The 19,391-nt window shown below is 41.2% G+C and overlaps 1 protein-coding gene across 1 annotated transcript in view; it reads right to left on the bottom strand.

Annotated features, from left to right (window-relative positions):
- CERT1 (ceramide transporter 1) overlaps positions 1-19,391 on the bottom strand; it is a 122,426-nt gene that overhangs the window by 62,071 nt on the left and 40,964 nt on the right. The window lies entirely within an intron of this gene.

The raw sequence follows: 19,391 nt of genomic DNA, 5'->3' as shown, positions 1-19,391 counted from the left end.
AACAGGAGATTACACAAGCATTTCCTCAAATTAAAACTAAGCAGCCAATGTGGACCTGACCTACTGTAATCAAAGGTCCTGCGACTTGGTGCCCCAGCCATTGCCAAACCAATTGCTTCCCTAATCAACTCTATTTTGTCTTCAGCCATATCCCTAAGACCTGGAAAACTGGCAGAGTTGTCCCAATCTTCAAAAGTGGGGACAAAAACACTGTCTCAAACTACAGGCCAATCTCGCTTCTCCCAATACTATCCAAAGTCATGAAAAATGTATTAACTCTCAATTAAGTGATTACTATACCAAGACAAATTTACCTAGCCAATTCCAATTTGGCTTTCGTCCCAAGGTAACTACCCTGCTGAAAGTTTGTAATGAGGTCCAGTGTGGAATGTAACTGGGACAACTCACTGGTGCAATATTCTTAGATTTTGCAAAGGCTTTTGCTACTGTTGATCATGTTATCTTGCTTAAAATCCAGTGCTCTGGAATAGGGAAGTATGCTTTAAACTGGTTTCATTCCTACCTATCAAGTAGATTCCAACATGTGTCTCTCGGGCACCAACAACAAACCCCTTGGCTATCAGCTGCGATGTCCCGCAAAGCTCTGTTCCGGGGCCCCTAATCTTCTCAGTGTTCATTAATTATCTTCCTACAGCTTGTAAGGGAGCTTCAATACGCATATGCATATGCCAGTCTCGTATGCACACAGCCCTAACTTTGGACATGTACTTCAATCTGACTTTGAGAGACTTAAAAAACAGTTTTGGGAAATCCAATTTTCAACACTGACAAAGCTGTAACACTGGTATTTGGGACCCCAGAAAATCTTGTGCCTCCCAATATGCGCACCCCTGCTGTATGGGATCAGTCAAGCAGTTTGTTAGCAATTGTCCGATTGGCAAAATTTTTAGTAGGTGGTGCACACTGAATTTTTTGGGGCAACCTCTGATTTAGAGAATTTTAAAGTTGAAAAAAAAACCGTTAAAATTAGGGGGGAGGAAAAAGGACTCACCCCCCCCCCCCGCATCAAAACGGCACATACTATACAAATTGGTGGCCTGTATTCTAATGTGCATCCCCACCTTTAAAATAATTTGTATCAAAACAGCCAAGAAAAAAAATGCTATTTGCAGCAGATGGGGGGGGGGGGGGAGATATGGGGGGGCGGGGCGTGAGGGCCACGCGTATAGTGCCCGCGACCGGCGATGGGACGGGTGACATAACTTTCTCTAGCGGCGAGGGTGACATTTCGCTTTGAGGCGGCGCAGGCTTCCGGGCATTTGATTTGTTCAGGGGCTGTCACATGAGGCGACAGCCCTTGAAAAATCAAATATTCCTGTCAATGTCAATGTCGCATTGCCGCCGTCACGCTTACTATAAGCGCACGCGGCGGCAATGTATTTGTTTTTGGGCGGCGGCGCCGTCGCCCATCGCGGGCACTATACGCACGGCCTAAGAAGCACACCCTGTGTGCAACCCTGAAAGACTATTTGAAATGAATATTGATTTAATTCCCAAAATGCACATTTCATGTTAATCAGCACGTCTCATTCTAAACAAATATTGGCCATCAAAAGCCCATAAAAAAAATCAAACAAGGGCAAACTTGGATTATGATTGCAATGTAACAGTAGTGCAGGGTATGCGGACACTGACAAGAAAGAGGCAGGCAGAGAAGATCCTTACTGCTGTTGTGCTAGTGCAGAGAAAATCTATTAAAAGAGCTCGATCCTAGGTGAAAGAGAAGATTAATAGTTTGATTGCCTGTAACACAACAATGATAACAAACAGCAAATACATAACACTAGAGGGAGCCAGAAAGGAAGATAACATACTTCAACAAGAAAACTAAAGGTTATTATCGGTCAAAGACCAAAAGTAACCCTTTTCCTATTTCTAATACACAACCAAATCCAACTAGATATATTACTAGAAAAGGCAATTGTAATATTAAAATGTGCATATACAGAGCCAAGTATGCATGGATGTATACATACATACCCAACTTTAACATTCAAGACCAAAAGCCTCTTAATTTAAGTGGCAAGTTTTATTCTTTAACAGATCTATTCTTACAAAATAAAAATAAAACACTTTTTGTTACTTTAATGAAGAGCCTAGTAGTGACTTGTATTCTACAGTTGCTTTTCTATGCACTCAGGCCACTTAAAGCAGCAAAACAGATTCCATTTTAACATTTTTTTATTTTTTAAAGATTTTTGTATATTAAAATTTTTTTTTACTACAGGATTGAATCAGGGGACCTCTGGAGCTGAAACCCATTCATTTTAGCTCAGGGGACCCCCTGCTTCCAGAGATACTTACCTCTAAAGGGGGTTTCAGTATCTCTGCTGAGATTAAAAGTGCAGGTTACAGACCAATTTTCAGTTGTTTGGAGGTTAGTGGCCCCTCGTCCCCAGAGTTTAAGCTCACCCCTCCCCACTTTCTAAGTTAGCAGGTCTTTTTCATGTTACTGGGTTTGGACAGATCCAATGTTGTCATTCTCCTTCCAAATTAATATTCTCATTTATCTCAAATCAGGTAGTGTTATGACTTGCAATATTTGGTCATGCTTTGATGTGGGTTGCAGGCTTATAACGCTGTGGCCAAAGATTTTAACTAAATTACCCTTTTTCAAGAGAATATATAGGTATTTTTGTCATATTGGATGTAGCATTGGACTTTGTCTTTTGCTGTATACTTTTGACCATGCTCAGTAGCCACACACACACACACACACACACACACACACACACACACACACACACACACCCCCTATTGGCCTGTGTGACGCAGGACATTTAAACACCACCATTAGATTAAGGAACACCGTTTCTTTGCCTGCAGATAACGCCACCCGTACGGGGGCAAGTATCCCTGGAATCAGGAGGTACCGGAGCTAAAATTAACAGGGTCCAGTTTCCGAGACCCCATGCTTCCATCCTGCAATAATAAAAATGGGTCAATTCACTTTTTCCCTGGTGTTTTGTATTGACCAATCTTTCCCCAGAAACCTGCCAGAGTATCTTACCACTTCAGCATCGAAATGGGACATTTGATCGTGGCCGTTTCGCCGTGACAAAATGACCACTGCTCCTTAGCAGCAGACAGAGTGTCCGCCAGAGCCGCTGGAACTACCACCCCGGCCTCTTCGAAGGCAAGTTTTATTATTGGGTAGGGGGTTAAATTAAGGCTTTAAGTGGTTAGGGTAGGGTGTTTTATTACCTTATCGGCCAGCAGTGATGTGGTCGGCGGAAGCGAGTCATGGTGAAGCAGTGGTGGTCATTTGGTCATGGCAAAACGGCCACGGCCAAAATGTCCTAGACCGCTTGAGCGTGTCCTGCCATTTAAATCCCCCAAACATTAAGTATTAAATTGTGATTTGTAACCTTAACCTCAAACATCAGAGGTTACTATGGTAACCTTTAGATTGCACTGGGCTCTGACGAGAGCCCCATTTTAACCTCCCAGACACTGAACATTTCAAAATAGCTTATATATCCTGAACAAACCATTCGATTATAAAAATACAGCGCTGGAAGTTGTACAAAGCCTCAAAAATATCTTACAAAAAGAAATAAATACAAACAAACAACCGAAGATGGCATTTCAGAAACAAAGGGAAATGTTTCCAACAGACGTGGCTATTAAATAAGGAATGAGAAACCTTACATGTTAAGATTCTTGTAAAGCCTTTAGGGTAAAACTCGAGTTCTCATGAAAGACCATGAAAGAAGAAAAAGTATGTTAGATATGTAAAATATTGCTTTGGTTCTCTCTGCTCCACTTCACATTTTTTGTTTTGGGAAAACTCATTTAGATGCTCGTGGCCAATCTTTTGACGCTGGCAGTAGAAATATTGATCAATGTTTGTAAGGCTGCGGCAGATGTGGAATCGGTGTGTGAAGATTTGGTTGCACTTGAGCGTGAATTGTTTTTACTGAATGCAAACCTTAAATACAAACCTTAAACATTTTAGAAAGGTGACACTAGGTGCTAATTTGCATCCCAGAATCCTTGGCTGCAGAGGAAGCACTGTATACTAAGAGATAATAGGGAAAAGGGTTGCAGATCTGTCTGAGACGTGTGAATGTGCTCAAATGTGGTATTTGTTTATGCTAGAAAGCTGTATACATTCATTTTTCATTTCATTCATAGCAGTCATTGATTATCTAACGTTAACCAATCCCAGGCCGAGCTTGTAATAATGATTTAGTCCTGTTTTGTATCCCCATTAGCCGGTCTGTAGGAAATTTAAGTACAATAGAGTAATAGTCTTGCCGGCATCATTCTCACACCTGGGACCTGCTGTTAGCAGTCAGGTATGCTACAGATTATCAGCAAATATAAAGCTACTGCAAATGAGTTGCACATCACTTTGCACTTACGCCTCCCTTAATTGTATCCTTGTTTATTTATGCTCTGGAAAACAGTATTGTTTGTGCCCGTTGCTGTGAAGCATAACACTATTCCTGCTTGGCTTGTTTTTGTATGTACAATTTACTTAAAAAATGTCAAACAAACTAGGCACCCTATTGAAAATCTGTGCACTGTTCTTGAATAATGCCATTGTGTGTTACCCAGAAGGGGTAATGACTTTGCACTCACAATGCTCATAGCTATGTACATTATAAAAGTGTTCTTGTTCAATTATGTTCATCTGTTTTGTAGATGTCACCAAAACCATTCGAGGAAGAACAGAGACGGTATGTCATTCAGGAATAGTTAGGTCTACTGTACTGTGTATTGGAGAGGCTTCTGTTTTGTTACTCACCATACATACCCTTATAGTGACTGAGAAGACTACCATAATTTTTGCCCAAAATATTAACTCTGCAATATGCATTAGGCGTGGAAGTGTTTAAAAGGAGCAGTTAAAGAAAATGTAACAAAAAATATTAAAATAATTTTGTGTAATATGCTTCCTAAAAAAAATACATAAATTGTACATTTTGGCTTATTTGCATCTCCTGTTAAAAAATATATATTCCCCTTTCTCCAGGTCTGCTGAATTCAAGCATATTCGCTACTTATGTGTATCTGTTTGCATAGTGATTATGAAGCCATTATTAGTCAAATAACCAAAACAAGAGCAACCCGTCCAGTTTTGAGAACCGTCAGTCTTACCAGCAAAACGCATTAGATAAAGATGGAGGGGGAAACCTCAAAAGCTTTTACCATGAAAATGTAAAGTTGACACCTTTGTAAAAGCTTCTATGTATGTTTTATTTAACCTAGTAAACATGCAACATGCAAAACGTGCCTAGTTCCAGGAGGAACTGACAATTTAAAAAATATATAAATAAGTTCTCCAAATTAATGTTTCCCTGAAGAACAGATTGGACTATGCAGTAATATGATAAAATAGAGGAGCACTTGAGGTAAGCTGTGCTTGAAACTCTATGGATGGTGTCTTTTTTCAAACTAAATTATATTAGTATGTATGAAAAAAGTTTTAATTCTGAGGAACAGCATGACATGGAGAATTTAGAAAGAAATACATGCAAATCCCTGCCTAAATTTGATCAGAGGGACAGTCCCACAAAGCAAAGATTTTTTTTTCCCACCTTATTACGCAATTCGCTTTCTTGGCAAAATTTTGTCGACCTTAACCTTTTGAGTGCCGGAGCCATAGCCCATCCACGTTCATGTAACCGATCGTCGGGAACAGACTATTCCTGCTCTTCCATTCCTCAGCCAATCAGATCGCATTCAATGCTTCCAAGTGATCACTCCTATTAAACGAGCAAATAGCATACGACAGACACCATGTCATGGGGCCCATGTAGTGCCACACCTCATGACGTGGTAGCTGTGTCATGGGGAAATAAATGGGTCAAGCCTTCTTACACTTCCCATCTTTAAAATCTGATGCTCCGTTCAGGAGATAGAAGCATTTGAAATATTAGGGCCCAGATCCACAAAAAAAAAGGTGCCCCATGGATTTGAATGGGAGTAAAGGTGTGCTACAGTTTGACACCCTTTTGTGGATGTGTGCACAAGAGTTTGGGAGGTTAAAATGGAGCTCTACTTAGAGCTAAGAGTAAAGTTAATCTAAAGAATAAGAAAACCATTTGTAACGCTTACATTTTTTTATATATATAAATATTTATTATATTACCTGCAGATTTTGAAAGCCAAAGTAAAGAACATGTAATCTCTTAACAACCAAACACTGAGACATTGAATCCATGCTCCTTCAGCAAGTGTGTGTGGTAGGTAGTATGACAAATTCTTGCACGCATTTGCATTAGCCTCAAGATGTTAAGAGGCCTCATGACTCAAACCTGTAAGGCATTCGCTGGCTGGTTTGCTTATTAGCACTGGAGTATTACAATGAATTTATCTTGTAAAAGGAAGCCAGTCAGGATCAGATGGTCATGAGGAAAGCCGATTAAGAACAGTGGTTAAATGAAAAAGAATGACGCACATATGAACATAAGACAGTGCTAGTATGTCTAGAACAGCAATGCTAATCTTCATGTGCCTGTTTTGCACAAAATATTCTAAATACACGATGCATGCCTATAGGATATGGACCGTATACATATACAAAACAGTAGACAGTATAGAAATTTCAAGGTCTTACAGTCTAAGCAGCAATCCATTAGGGAAATAGTTTTCTATACAAGATACTTCTTTAGTAAAAAATTCTAAGTCATTTATTTCTTTAAGGGTTGTTTTTGGAAAAAGTTAGAAAAGTCCTAACACGTTTTACACATTTCAAAAGTCTCAAGTCGGTCTCACTCAGTGGAAATATGATTTGTGCATCGGTCTCAGACTGATGGATAAAAAGATAATTTTTTATTTATTTTTTAAAGGACTACCTTGATTTTTGTCTGTCTAGAGCAGTGTTTCCCAACTCCAGTCCTCAGGGAACCCCAACAGCTCAGGTCTTAAGGATATCCCTGCTCCAGCACAGGTGGCTCAGTCAAAATGACTGAGCCACCAATTGACCCACCTGTGCTGGAGCAGGGATATCCTTAAGGCCTGACCTGTTGGGGTTCCCTGAGGACTGGAATTGGGAAACACTGCTCTAGAAAAATAGTTTCCAAACCTCTACACTGGGACCACCAGCCACAACAGATTTTAGGAAGAACCAATGCACATGTACCTAATGTGCATACAGTATGAGTAAGTTGGGTGGTTGCTCTGACTCAGAGCCCCGAGGACAACTTTTAAGTTCTCTCCGTGGTTCTGAAAACTCACACACTGTGGTCTTCAGGCTATGACAGCATGACCTTAACACCTAATGCAAAATATACCAGAAATAAAATACACGTGAATCCTGAGCAATCCTTCCCTCCTCTGCAGGGATCATATGGTCAGAATGAGTCACTGAATGCTAAATAATGTCACTGTACTAAACTTATTGAATGCTTACTAGCGTTCATGTTGTAGCAAGAACAGACTTACTAGAAATGATTGCTCAATTTACACCACTCCCTGATCACACACAAAGCTATTCATTAATCACATGGACAACATAAGCAGACAATTGGAATCGAATAATCTACATTCCAAGTTGTGTAGTCATGGATTTAAGAGGGGGTTTCCCTTACACTGATACCAAAAAGTAAGGACTCCCTTTATGTAATGTATTACTCATATGTTTTTATAAAACTAGTTTAATTCTTGCAGATGCTATAACATAGGTAATGTGACCAATCTAATATTATCCCGAGATAGTAACATGCCCCAAAGAACTTTTCACAACTACACAGATCAGCCCTTAAAACAACAAGGTTACACATTTCTCTCCATGTACAGTATTAAGGTTAAGATGTTAGTCTTCAATATAAATACACATGGATACAATTCTGCATGACTAAAATAAACCATTGGCAGTGACATTTAGTCAACGTGATTGATGCTCCCACAGCCCATTCAGACACCTACAGTACAAGTATTCTTTTGAGCAACATATACAGAGACAAATAATGCATATAAAATTAAAAAAAAAAAATATCTACACTAAATTACACATTACCTAACGAATATGCACATTTAAAGTGACTAATATTAGGATTAGGACATAGTGTCTGTAGCACAGATTAGAAGGATTAAAGTAATAATAGATTGAATGATCATAACCTCAAAATAAAATCCATTTCCGAAAAACATTCCTAAAAACCGAAACATTTTTGTTGCCAAGAATTGTCAACCATTCTTTAGGTATTAATGTTATTTGTGTTCATCCAAAATAGAGTGTGTGAAACTGATTTAAAAAAAAATATATATATATATAAAAAAAAAACAACACACCACGGCAACTTTTTTTTACATTTTCAATGCTCATTGGAAAACTTGAAACAAGCATTTGACCATATTGCTGCCAGACTGGCGCCTGGGTTGAGGGGTTCGGTAATTACCCTTTTTGTTACCATATACTTTTATGGAAGGGCACAGCAGGCAGTGGGACGCAACAAATCAAACAGGAAATCCTACACAAGTTCAGAGGGTAGAATTTCTGTATGGAGCATGGAAAGGGTGGCAAAAAAACACTACAGCAACGAGATGTTCATGTTAACCCTTTCGGTGCACCAAGACGTAGCCATTAAGTCATCACCTTAGAGTGCTTGTTTTCTAGGGGAGAACGTGTCCTGCGCGAGACGCTATCTGTAATGCAGAACAATGGAAGTGGACAACCAAACTTCAGTTTCTGGGTTAAGTGATGCCTCTGTGGAGCGGCCATGTGATTTTGACGAAGGGGCCATGGCTCTGAAGCAGCAACCACTCTGGCGCCCAAAGGGTTTAAGCGGAGTGGCATCGTCTAGAGATAAAATAGGCAGAAACGTTGCTCCACTAGTGTATTTTCATACCAACATGAGCCAACTGAAAAGGTCTCGATTAGTATTACAAATCAAACAGATTCTATGGGTGTTTAAGAATAGGTTTGCAAAAATTCGAACTACGTTGCATCTCCCAAGCTTGGAAGGCTCCACATGTGATATTTTTTAAACAATTGTGTATTTAAACAAACATGAAGCTATAGGCATATGTAACTACAGGATAAGGGAAAAGAAGAATACTACATTTAAAAACACTGCCCTAGAGAATAGAAAATTCAAGATACGGGCTCAAGGGGAAAGCATGTACAGATTATAGCTTGAAGTTAGTTGCAACCAATTTTTTCCAAAAATCAGACATCGTGAGACAGTTCCCACTTTACCTTAAATTTTTTTTAAAATTTTTACAGTGTCAAGCATGGGGCCCATGATTGACATGATGTACATACTGTATGAGTCCAGGTAACTATAATGCAATGCAGAGATAAGGGTAGGAAACAGAAGCAAACAGAGGAACTACTATACAGAAAAGCTTACAATCTAAAATAACTTTGTGAGTTCATTTAGTTTACCTCCCCATTGACTACGAATCTCCACTCAGAGGGCAGTATCACTGCTTTGTATGAACCTTGACCAATGTCAGAAGACTGGACAGCGGAAAATAAAGCACAAGTTTGTGGACAGAAACACTGTTCTTTCCTTACTCTTTAACGGTAAACATTCTGGAACACAACCCTAACTGCTGCCCTGATTATTTTCCATCACTTCCACATGGATCTGCAAGTCAAACCTTTAATATCTGAAGCATCCTTGAAAAGACATCCAGAAACAAGCAAAGAATGATGGTGCAAGGACACTTTTGCTGAGCATCTTCAGTGCAGCGATATTAAGCAGGGGTGAGCAAACTTTTTATGCCAAGCCCCCCATTTCATTCATGAAATTTCTCGGGCCCCCCTGCCTGAATCACATGACATCAGCGCACATGAGCAGGTTCAGCCAATGAGGGCGAATCAGCTTCATGACGCCCCCGCCACACGTCAACAAATCTCCTGCAGCCAAGTTCACAAATCGCTTGGGCTGCAGGAGTGCGCGCAGGCAGTATACAGAAATGAATCACTATCTGTTTATTTTATTGTTTGCTGGTATCTGGTAATATGTTTTTTTTCTGGTGCACAAAGGCAATCCATTTGGGGGGGGCATTCATCCACCTCTTTGCTACCTCCCTTCCCTCCCCCCTTTTTTCCTTCCCCCATTTGCTTTCCCCAGTGTTATCCACTCCTACCTACAAGTATTTATTTATTTCCGTTTTAAAAGTTGTTGTGTTTTAACTTTTTTTTTTTTAAATTATTTTATTACATTCATAGCATCATTGACAGTTGCAGCCTACCCTTTCACTTGTCAGTTGTGCAGAGGATCCCAGGAATTCGATAGCCAGTGGAGGAGAGCAGTTCCAGAGCGCTTTGCAGAGCAGACATGGAAGGAGGGGCGTTTGATGTCACTGCGCTGGGGCGTGCTCCTCCCCTGGCCTCTTTGGAGCCATTTCTCTTCAGCCGCCGTACCTCCGCAGCCCTCACGCGCACCATGATGTTGGCCGCCAGCACCGCCCCGTTTGTCCGTGCGCTCGTGCACCTGTCCGCCCCCTCCCAACCCCCTTCGCCTGTCCGTGCGCCTGCGCACAGCATAATTTGGCGTCTGCCGACCAGCAGACACCAGGTTTCACCGCCTGCGCCCCCCTAAACAAGCTTGCGCGCCCCCCCCCCCCCCAGTTTGCACACCGCTATTATAGGGAATGGATTGTCACACAAAACTTAACTTATGTGGGTTTCCACCACAAGAAAATCGAGCAAAAGAGCAGAACGGTACTGTATCGATTGCTGACATTTTAGAAACGAGAAATTGCAGAAAATGTCTGTTCCTTGGGCAGGACGACATTACAGATTGCTGATCAATAATACTCATTTATTCTCTCAGTAGGCATACGCCGAGACACTTAGTAAATGCACCAATTTATGTCAAATCTACAAGGCTGTAAGGATTTTAGTTCAGGTAATGTTAAGATTTTCCTTGGTCATCATACTTACAAAGATCTTTTAAAGATGTTTGTAAGCATACACTTGTTCTAATATATCTTGGCAGTAGTGAAAAAGCAAGCGATTTTCAGAAAGAGCTGCCTGACCATGGTTTTGGGGACCATCGTGTGAGAAAAGTTGTTGTATTCTTGGATCCTGCTCCTACCTTGATTGTATCTGTCTATAGAAAATGAGCAAAAATAGCATGCCATTTCCTGAAGGAACGTCATGGATGCCAGGTCTGCCGGCACTTTAACATATTCAACTAGAGGCATAAGGGCAGCTTAGAGGTTGAAAAGGAAGGGTGAAAAGAAACAAAAAATGTTAACATTATTTTGGGAGTATAATAATAATAATAATTTATTCCCTCTCTCTGACACTTATCACGTATCCTATATCAGTAGCCTCCCTTTAATAACACGCACCATTTGAACGTGGGGAGTCAGTCCTAAAGAGCTTACAATCGCTCACATTGCTTTCATTTATCTCAGTAGCACTCACCCTTGTATTGTCTTGTTCAGTAAATGTATCTCATTTTGTACAGCACGGAATACATATTTAGCGCTATACAAGAAGAAACAGATGAGCAAAAGGAACAAGTAACATCTGAAGATAAAAAGTACATTCTATAAAAAAGAAAAAAAGAATTTACATAATTGTAAAGGCAGATTTATTTTTATTGCTTTGGACCACAGAACTTGCATAGCACAGTTGAATTCATTCACAACCTTATTCATCCTACATCTACTGTACATGTCATACCCCTGCAGCCGTGTTTCCACTTACCCTTCCTTATAGATCATAAACTCCCTGGGGCAGGGCCCTCCTTACCTACTGTAACAATATACATGTCAATGTTGGATATTTCATGGTTTTCGCCCTCCAACTCTATTAAGCAGGTCCTGTGCCTATTGAACCTATTTCTGCCTGTGTCAAAAGAGAGAACTTCACGGCTTGTCTCCCATTGGCTGGAGCCTTCAGCTAATATCGCAGCTTGGAGTCTGTCACGGGAGATCAGAACGTAACCCAGGGATCAAGGCACCAGACAGGACAAAGCAGTTGAATAAAGAATTTTTCTTCCAGTTGGAGCCAGCAAGCACAACACAAAAACACAAAGAGCTATACTCACTAAAACAGGGCATACGGGGGGAATCAGCTACAGTCCTGCAGCACAAAGCACTTTCACATTTCCCGCTAGCAAGGCTCTCAGCTCCGTTTTGAGGTGTCTCCGGCACAGTCTCGGAGCACACGGCTTAGTCTGTCCGTCAGGATCAGAACGAGCTCTGGAGCGTTGATCGGGTTCCCCTTTTTTATAGCTTCCCTGCTGCCATAGGAAAGCATGGTAGAGGGGCTGGCAACCAATCACAGCATGGATGCTGCTCACGGACCAAACAGGAGGCGAGTGCTCTTCTGCATTGCTCAATCAGGGCGGAAGTTAGTGCTAAGAGTTACAAGTGGGCCAATGGGAGCAGCACCTACCAGAGGGACTCGGCAATGGCTTCCCCGGCCGACAGGATATCTCCCCCTTGGCATGCAACCATTTGCACCACTTTTCAGGCGGGTGGCCCCCGGCCCCTTTCTCCGTCCCGGGACACTTTCTGCTTTGTCCCCTGCACATCTCCTCTGCTTCCAGCACCAGTCATTTTCTCTGAACATGCGGGCTGCACAAAGTGTTTCTCAGTCTAGCATATCCAAAGACTGGCTCTGCTTTATTGTTACACAAAACCAATATTTGTTTTTACACACCAGGAATAAAAGAATCACAGTACAGGGTATGCAAGGGGCTACACAGTGCATTAAAACCGGGTAGCTTCAGGGTCTGGTGGCCAGAGGAGTCCCAGGAAGGAAGGACAGGGACCAGGCTTAACCCTTATTATACTAGGGGAGGGTAAAATGACATGTCCATGTAATAAATTCTACGTGTTTCTGCCTCTATAGTAGGTTTTTAAATGACACACACACACACACACACACACACACACACACACCATTGATAAGGGAACTTAAAGGTAACCATTTTCCTGTGGCTAAAAGGTGGAGGATCTGCTTATGTTGGGACACCAACGGAACTCTTCAACTTCGCTCAAGGGCTGGCAATAATACTCTGGTAGTTGTATTGTACTCTGTGTTGCTGGCTTCTTGTACAACAAAAAGGTTCAGAGAGAAGTACCACCATTATGTTGAAGCAGATACGCTTATTTTTTTGTTTTCATTTGAAAGCATGTTGTTTCAAGTGGACCTGGCAAGTACCAACAATGTCTACCCATTATCATTCCCTAAAGGGGCGGCGCGTGCACAGCGCTAACCGCGATCTGCAGTCTGACAGGGAGAGAGGGAGCGGGCGTGGATTTGCGGGGGCGTGGCCATTACATCACGCGGCTAGTTCGCCCTCATTGGGTGAACCGCCGGTGGGGGCGTGGCCACACCTGTCGCAGGATTTGAACTCAATTTCATTGAGTTGAAAAAAAACCTGCAGCACGGCGCAGCTGCACCTTCAGCGGGACGGTGCATACTGGGCCCTCCCCCATTGAGGGGCGCTGCTTACACAAACAAAGCGCATGCCGAGCCGTGCGCTGTGGCAGTGACCGCAGCCTTACACACAAACAGGAATAAAAAGTATTATATTGGTAGGGTATGCCAGGCACATAAAGACATGGTAGCCCTGGGGTTTGGTGGCCAGATGAGCCTCATGTAAGAGCGAGGCTTAACCTTAATTATGCTGGTCCAAGGACACACACACAATGCCTGGGGATCGTGGTTGGGCTGCTGGGTGATCGTGGTGGGAGAGGTGCTGGGGGATCATGGTGGGAGAGGTGCTGGGGGGGAAGTGCTTGCTAGGGGAAGTGCTGGGGCTTCTGGGGGGGGGGGGGGGAACGTGCTGGGTCTGCCGGCGCCTCACTCCTGCCTCCTCCCTCGTTCCAATCGGGCGCACAGCCGCCATTTAAAAAAAAATTAGCACAACCCCGGTTATAACCGGTCTGATCGGGTGGCCCCCGAGGACCGCGTTATAACTGGGTTCAGCTGTAATAATAATAATAATAAAAATACTAAGAAAAATATATTTTTTTTTTCTTAAATAGGAGAAAGATGGGGGAGGCAAGAGACACTAGTGGTAATAACCTTAATAATTTTCCTGATTCTTTGGTACTGTATGGTTTGTAATTTTAACAATGTTTCCCATTATAGAAACATTTTTTAATATCTTCAAATTTGTTTATTAAATTGGTATGTCTTGTATTGTCGCTATATCTTCTGGAAAGGCACTTAACCATGAATTCCAGATTTTTTTCAAATTTCTCTGTAAATTTTTCCATTTCCACGTGTCACACGTTTTCTTGAAAGACTTGATAGGATGGTATATTTATTTTCTTCTATTGAAGAATTATAGTGCATCTAGCAGCTGTTTGTTGCATATGACACATTATGCACAGGTTTCCCCCATAATCATTATAATGGAATCCATTGGTATATAGCCACACCAAGAACACTGGTGATCTCTCTCAATTTTCCTCCAGAAGGGAACAGCCTTTTGGCAAGTCCAGAATATATGATATAATGTACCACTGGAACTACAATTTCTACAGGACAAAGCGCTTGCTCCTTTCAAAATGTGTGCTAACCCATCTGGTGTTAAAAACCATCTCATATTCTTATACCTATTTTCTTTAATTATGGTGCAGACAGAAGAGCTCGCCCGCTGCCTCCCATATCTCTGCCCATTCATCTTTAGAAATCTCTGTTCCAATATCTTTTTCCCACTGAGTCATATACGAGTTTACACAAGATAAGATGTCATAGTTCCCCATAAAGGAGTAGCAAATTTTCCTTCGAGTCTTCATGACTTTTTTTTGTCTGTCCTAAATTTAGGGAACACTGGCCACAGGAAGATGTCTGCCACAAAGTCAAAGTTATCACGGTCCACAAATAAATTGCTTGTGTATTTGACACTTTGGCTATAAATTCTATTTCAAATCTGAGGTATCAAAAAGCTTCTGGAGAAGAAAACTATTTCAAGGAGTCCATGTTAAATAATATATCAAGACATAGCATGGCAGACCAGGGGATAAGAAGGTAGACAGATATGGGCAAATCCACAGCCCCACTCTTCATACTTCCTGCCCATTACTCCTTACCCCGACCACTAGTTTCTTCATATCCAGTACCGCTCTGCAGTACATTCTCAGATACTTAATCCCCACCAGACTATCCTGCTCCTCCAGTTCACAAAACCTTGGGAGCCAAGCCAGAGAGCCGATCCTCTTTAAACACATCAAGTTTACACTATGCTTCTGAATAGAAAACAGTCTGAAAGCTGTGTCCACAAGGATGTTACAGTATATAGTTTCCAGGAGGCCAACTCTGCTGTCATGGTTGCATACAAAATGTTGCATCCAATATGTACCTATTCACTTGCAAGCTAGCATGCAGAGAAAGCCTCAGATGTGTCCTTTTCTACCGGATAATCAACATAGAAAAATAAATAGGTTTTTCATTTATCAAAGGGCCAACTCTGAATTACATTTATATTATGGTGGATTTAAATAGAATAGGAAAAATAGATAACCATTCCTGTTACAACCTATCAATGATATTTACAATGTATAATTTTATCAGAGGCACTTGGGCCCTTTACTTATTGATTACTGTTCAGCTTCACTAATCTGGTATGCTCAAATACCTTTGAAGAATAACAGTCATAAAATCCAATTTAAAAGGTGCAATAGTCAGCAAACTGAATTTCTTTGGGGCCTCTGAATGGGGAAAGGTTTGTCAAACAAGCGCTCTCCATGCTCTTATCCCACCTTGTCCTTATCATAATCACACCAATAAAAAGATAAGGGGGACTCTGGCTGTTCACACAGTGACATCACACACAAGAGATTAGCCAGAGGAAAAGCAAACCCCTCCCAAATTTTAATTTGGAGAAAAAATAAATAAAAAAAATTACGTGTAGGTGTCAGATCTGGGTAAAATAAAAGTATTACCCAGATGTGACCCCTAAACCAGTCACTGGATTTATTTCTGGGAGGAGTTACCCCATTAAGAGGAATGTGATTTTTTTGTTCCGTTTCCACAGAACAGTTTCAGGATTAAGATTTATCACAGGAGATTATGCTGGTATTTTTTTATTTTTTTTAAAATCTGTGTGCAGAATCAGGAATAACATTTATTTTCTTGCAGAAATACATTGCCTCCTGCTTACCATTACAGTGTGGTAATCCGCACTGCCTCTTCAACCCTTCGGGGTTGGCATCACAGAATCAACATGTCAGGCCTGGCAAGAGTACTTCTTGGGGGCAAGTTACCAAATGTATTTACTGCCTGAGTGACCAGCATGCATTGCAATAAAATGGGTTAAAATCACTGATTCGTGTTAATGGATCATTCGTTCCAAGTTTAATACGATTGATATATTTGTGTTAAAAGCGGCTGCATACTCCAGAAGGGCATTTAATTATAGTGTTACTGATCCATTCCGTCATAGGGGTAGGTTTTGGCTCACCTGGTTTCTGTTTCACTAAACAGAGAGAAAGAGAGAGAGGGGGGGATAGAGACAGAGAGAGACAGAGAGAAAGAGGGGGGAGAGCGAGAAAGGGAGGGGGAGGAGAATGAGAACGAGAGGGGGGGAATGGGACAAGGGAGGGGAGGAAGAAGGGAGTAAGGGAGGGGGAGGAAGAAGGGAGGGGGATGAAGAAGGGAGGGGGGACATGGTCACACTGCTGTTCCGGTCCCATCCCCACCCCACTGCTCACCATTGACTCCTAAAACTTCTCTCTGCCTCCCGCTCCCCGTAATTCTTTATGTCAGAGCATGTGCGAGACGGACAGTGGTGTCTGACTGTGTAACAGACAGTACTTGTGTAAATAGGTGAACAAAAAGGCGCGAACAGCTATATATGAAGTGAATAAATAATAATACTGGTGTAAATGATAAAATAAATATAAGTGATGACCAAAAAACCACAGCTCAAACCTCACTGGTGGGACCTGTTTCACGGGTTCCAAAGTTTAGAAGTATCTCAGAACATCCAGGGGGAGCATATAATGGGTTGAGAAAACAAAACAAGATACACAAATATAAGTGCAGACGTAATGCAATCAGTGAATAAATGTGGCAGTGTCTTGGCTCATATAGCTGTACTACTCACAGGACTAAAGTGTATATATAAGCAGTTGGCAAATAGGGTTGCCACCCTTGATGGTATAAAGGCACCGGACCCCCTATCGATACTCCGTCAGCATAAACCGCATGTATAAAGAGAGAGAAAACTACATAGTGCGATCAATAATATAAACTTTATAAAAAATGAATGGGTAAAAAATGCGCACTTACAATGTGCTAATATAATAAAAGCATTGGTCACAAATTGTGAGTAGGAGTTGTCCCGAGCAGCTCACCGCCTCCCTGGGTCATCAGGCTGAATGCCACGGCACTGTATCCACGATCGGAGCCTCCCTCTGTGCGCCCGTCTGATCCTCTGACGTCACGGCTGCAGGTTAGGTTCAGCTACGGGTCGCCTCCAAGACCAAAATAGGTCTGCTGGTTTCCTCTACGCGTTTCGCCCAGCACCAGAAACTGTTCACGGCTTCGTCAGGAGAATAATGAGTAGCATGCTAGTGGCTGTTTAAATACCCTTTGGGAATGCTAATTTAGCTAAAACATTCAATAAATCAATTAAGATTGCACCTGGAGTTGGAATTGAACATGGTTGGAAGTTATAATAATTTATGTTATTAGAAACTTAATAACGTGGGATAACATTGTTATGGACACAGTATGTTCATACATTATGGCAGATATCATACATAAATCACAATTTTTACCCTTAATGGGTATTATGAAATGTCATTCTGTATTTCATTTACTAATAGATGTGATTGTCAGATTTAATATGTTTACTGCGATTATTTAATTATTCATCACCACTTAATATTGAAATACATAGTGAGTTCATTATAAGAAGATTCCTCCCTCTCCTACCTCCTATTGAAGCGATTGAGATGCCTTTATACCATCAAGGGTGGCAACCCTATTTGCCAACTGCTTATATATACACTTTAGTCCTGTGAGTAGTACAGCTATATGAGCCAAGACACTGCCACATTTATTCACTGATTGCATTACGTCTGCACTTATATTTGTGTATCTTGTTTTGTTTTCTCAACCCATTATATGCTCCCCCTGGATGTTCTGAGTGACTGTGTAACAGATACATACACACAGTCAAAGTGACCCAGCAGCACACTGAAAACTCTCGTTCGGACACAGACCTCATTGAGAACAGGGTCAGGCAGTCATGGAGCTCTCCTCACTCCCGCCCCCGCGTACGTAGTGGCGCAGTGCTGACTGACCTGTCACTGCCATGGCAGTCATAGCGTGTCTGATCCAGATTTCAAGTTGCACGGTGACAAGTCAGTTAGCTCTGCAGCCCAACACAGGCGACAGGGTAAAATTGTAGGTGCCCCGGGAAATATTTTATCCCCGAATATGCCACAATGGAACAAAGACAAGAATAAAAAACTAAATCACACCTACAGTTAAAGCCCCTCTGACAGAAATATTCCTTCTCATTATATACAGTACACACACTTTTTTTTTTTTTAATTGTTCAGCTTTGCCTCTACCTTAATGGTCGTTGTAAACAGATTTACACTTGTCCTAAAGCAGAGTTCAGTTAAGAGAAATATAAGCAACGTTTTAAAAACAATTTGAGTACCAGTATATTTAGCCACCATTGTGCGTTTGTAAGAAACCAGCTAAAACTGTTTTATATTTAGACCTCTAAATCCAATCAAAACACGTGAAACTACATAAACAATATAAATGCGTGAGCACAACACACACACACACACACACACACACACACACACACAAAAAAAAACACACACACACACAAACACACGGTTTATGTACCAGAGCAGCTTCACTTTATTGCAACTCTAATATGGTTGATTAGACTGGGGGCCTTAGCAACCTCAGTATTTGCATTACAGTACTAAACAATGAAATTCAGTGATTTGTGGAACAGCATATGCTTTTGTACTCTTTCTTTAAACATTGACACCTTCAAAGACTTATACAATGATGCTCATACTATATGGACACAGTATTTGCTTCCCATTTAACTACCTACTCAGGTACCTTGATTGTGTATTTGACAACTATTCAACCTCTCACCGAGAGCTTCATAGAGCAAAGTTCTACACATTTTACGGACCACAAACTAGTGCACAAATTACTAAAATGTAAACACCTCTTTCATGGACACTGGAATAAATATAGTACTAAATATCTGCCAGTTGGCTATACACAAGTTTAAATCAAACAGGAATATAAAACAAGTCAATCATAAATGGTAATCACATTGGGGAAGTTAAATAAATTACTGAATAACATTTTGGAATTTGTATTTCATAATTGAACGTACCACCAATTCCCTTTAGTCCTATGTAATGTAGGACTGCAACTTTAAAACAGTTTTAAGGCTAATTACACCAATATACAATATTTTAATCTCAATTTACAAGGCACT

The sequence above is a fragment of the Ascaphus truei genome, chromosome 1 (assembly GCF_040206685.1).
Source record: "Ascaphus truei isolate aAscTru1 chromosome 1, aAscTru1.hap1, whole genome shotgun sequence".
NCBI lineage: Eukaryota > Metazoa > Chordata > Amphibia > Anura > Ascaphidae > Ascaphus > Ascaphus truei.
This window is presented reverse-complemented; position numbering and strand designations above follow the sequence as displayed.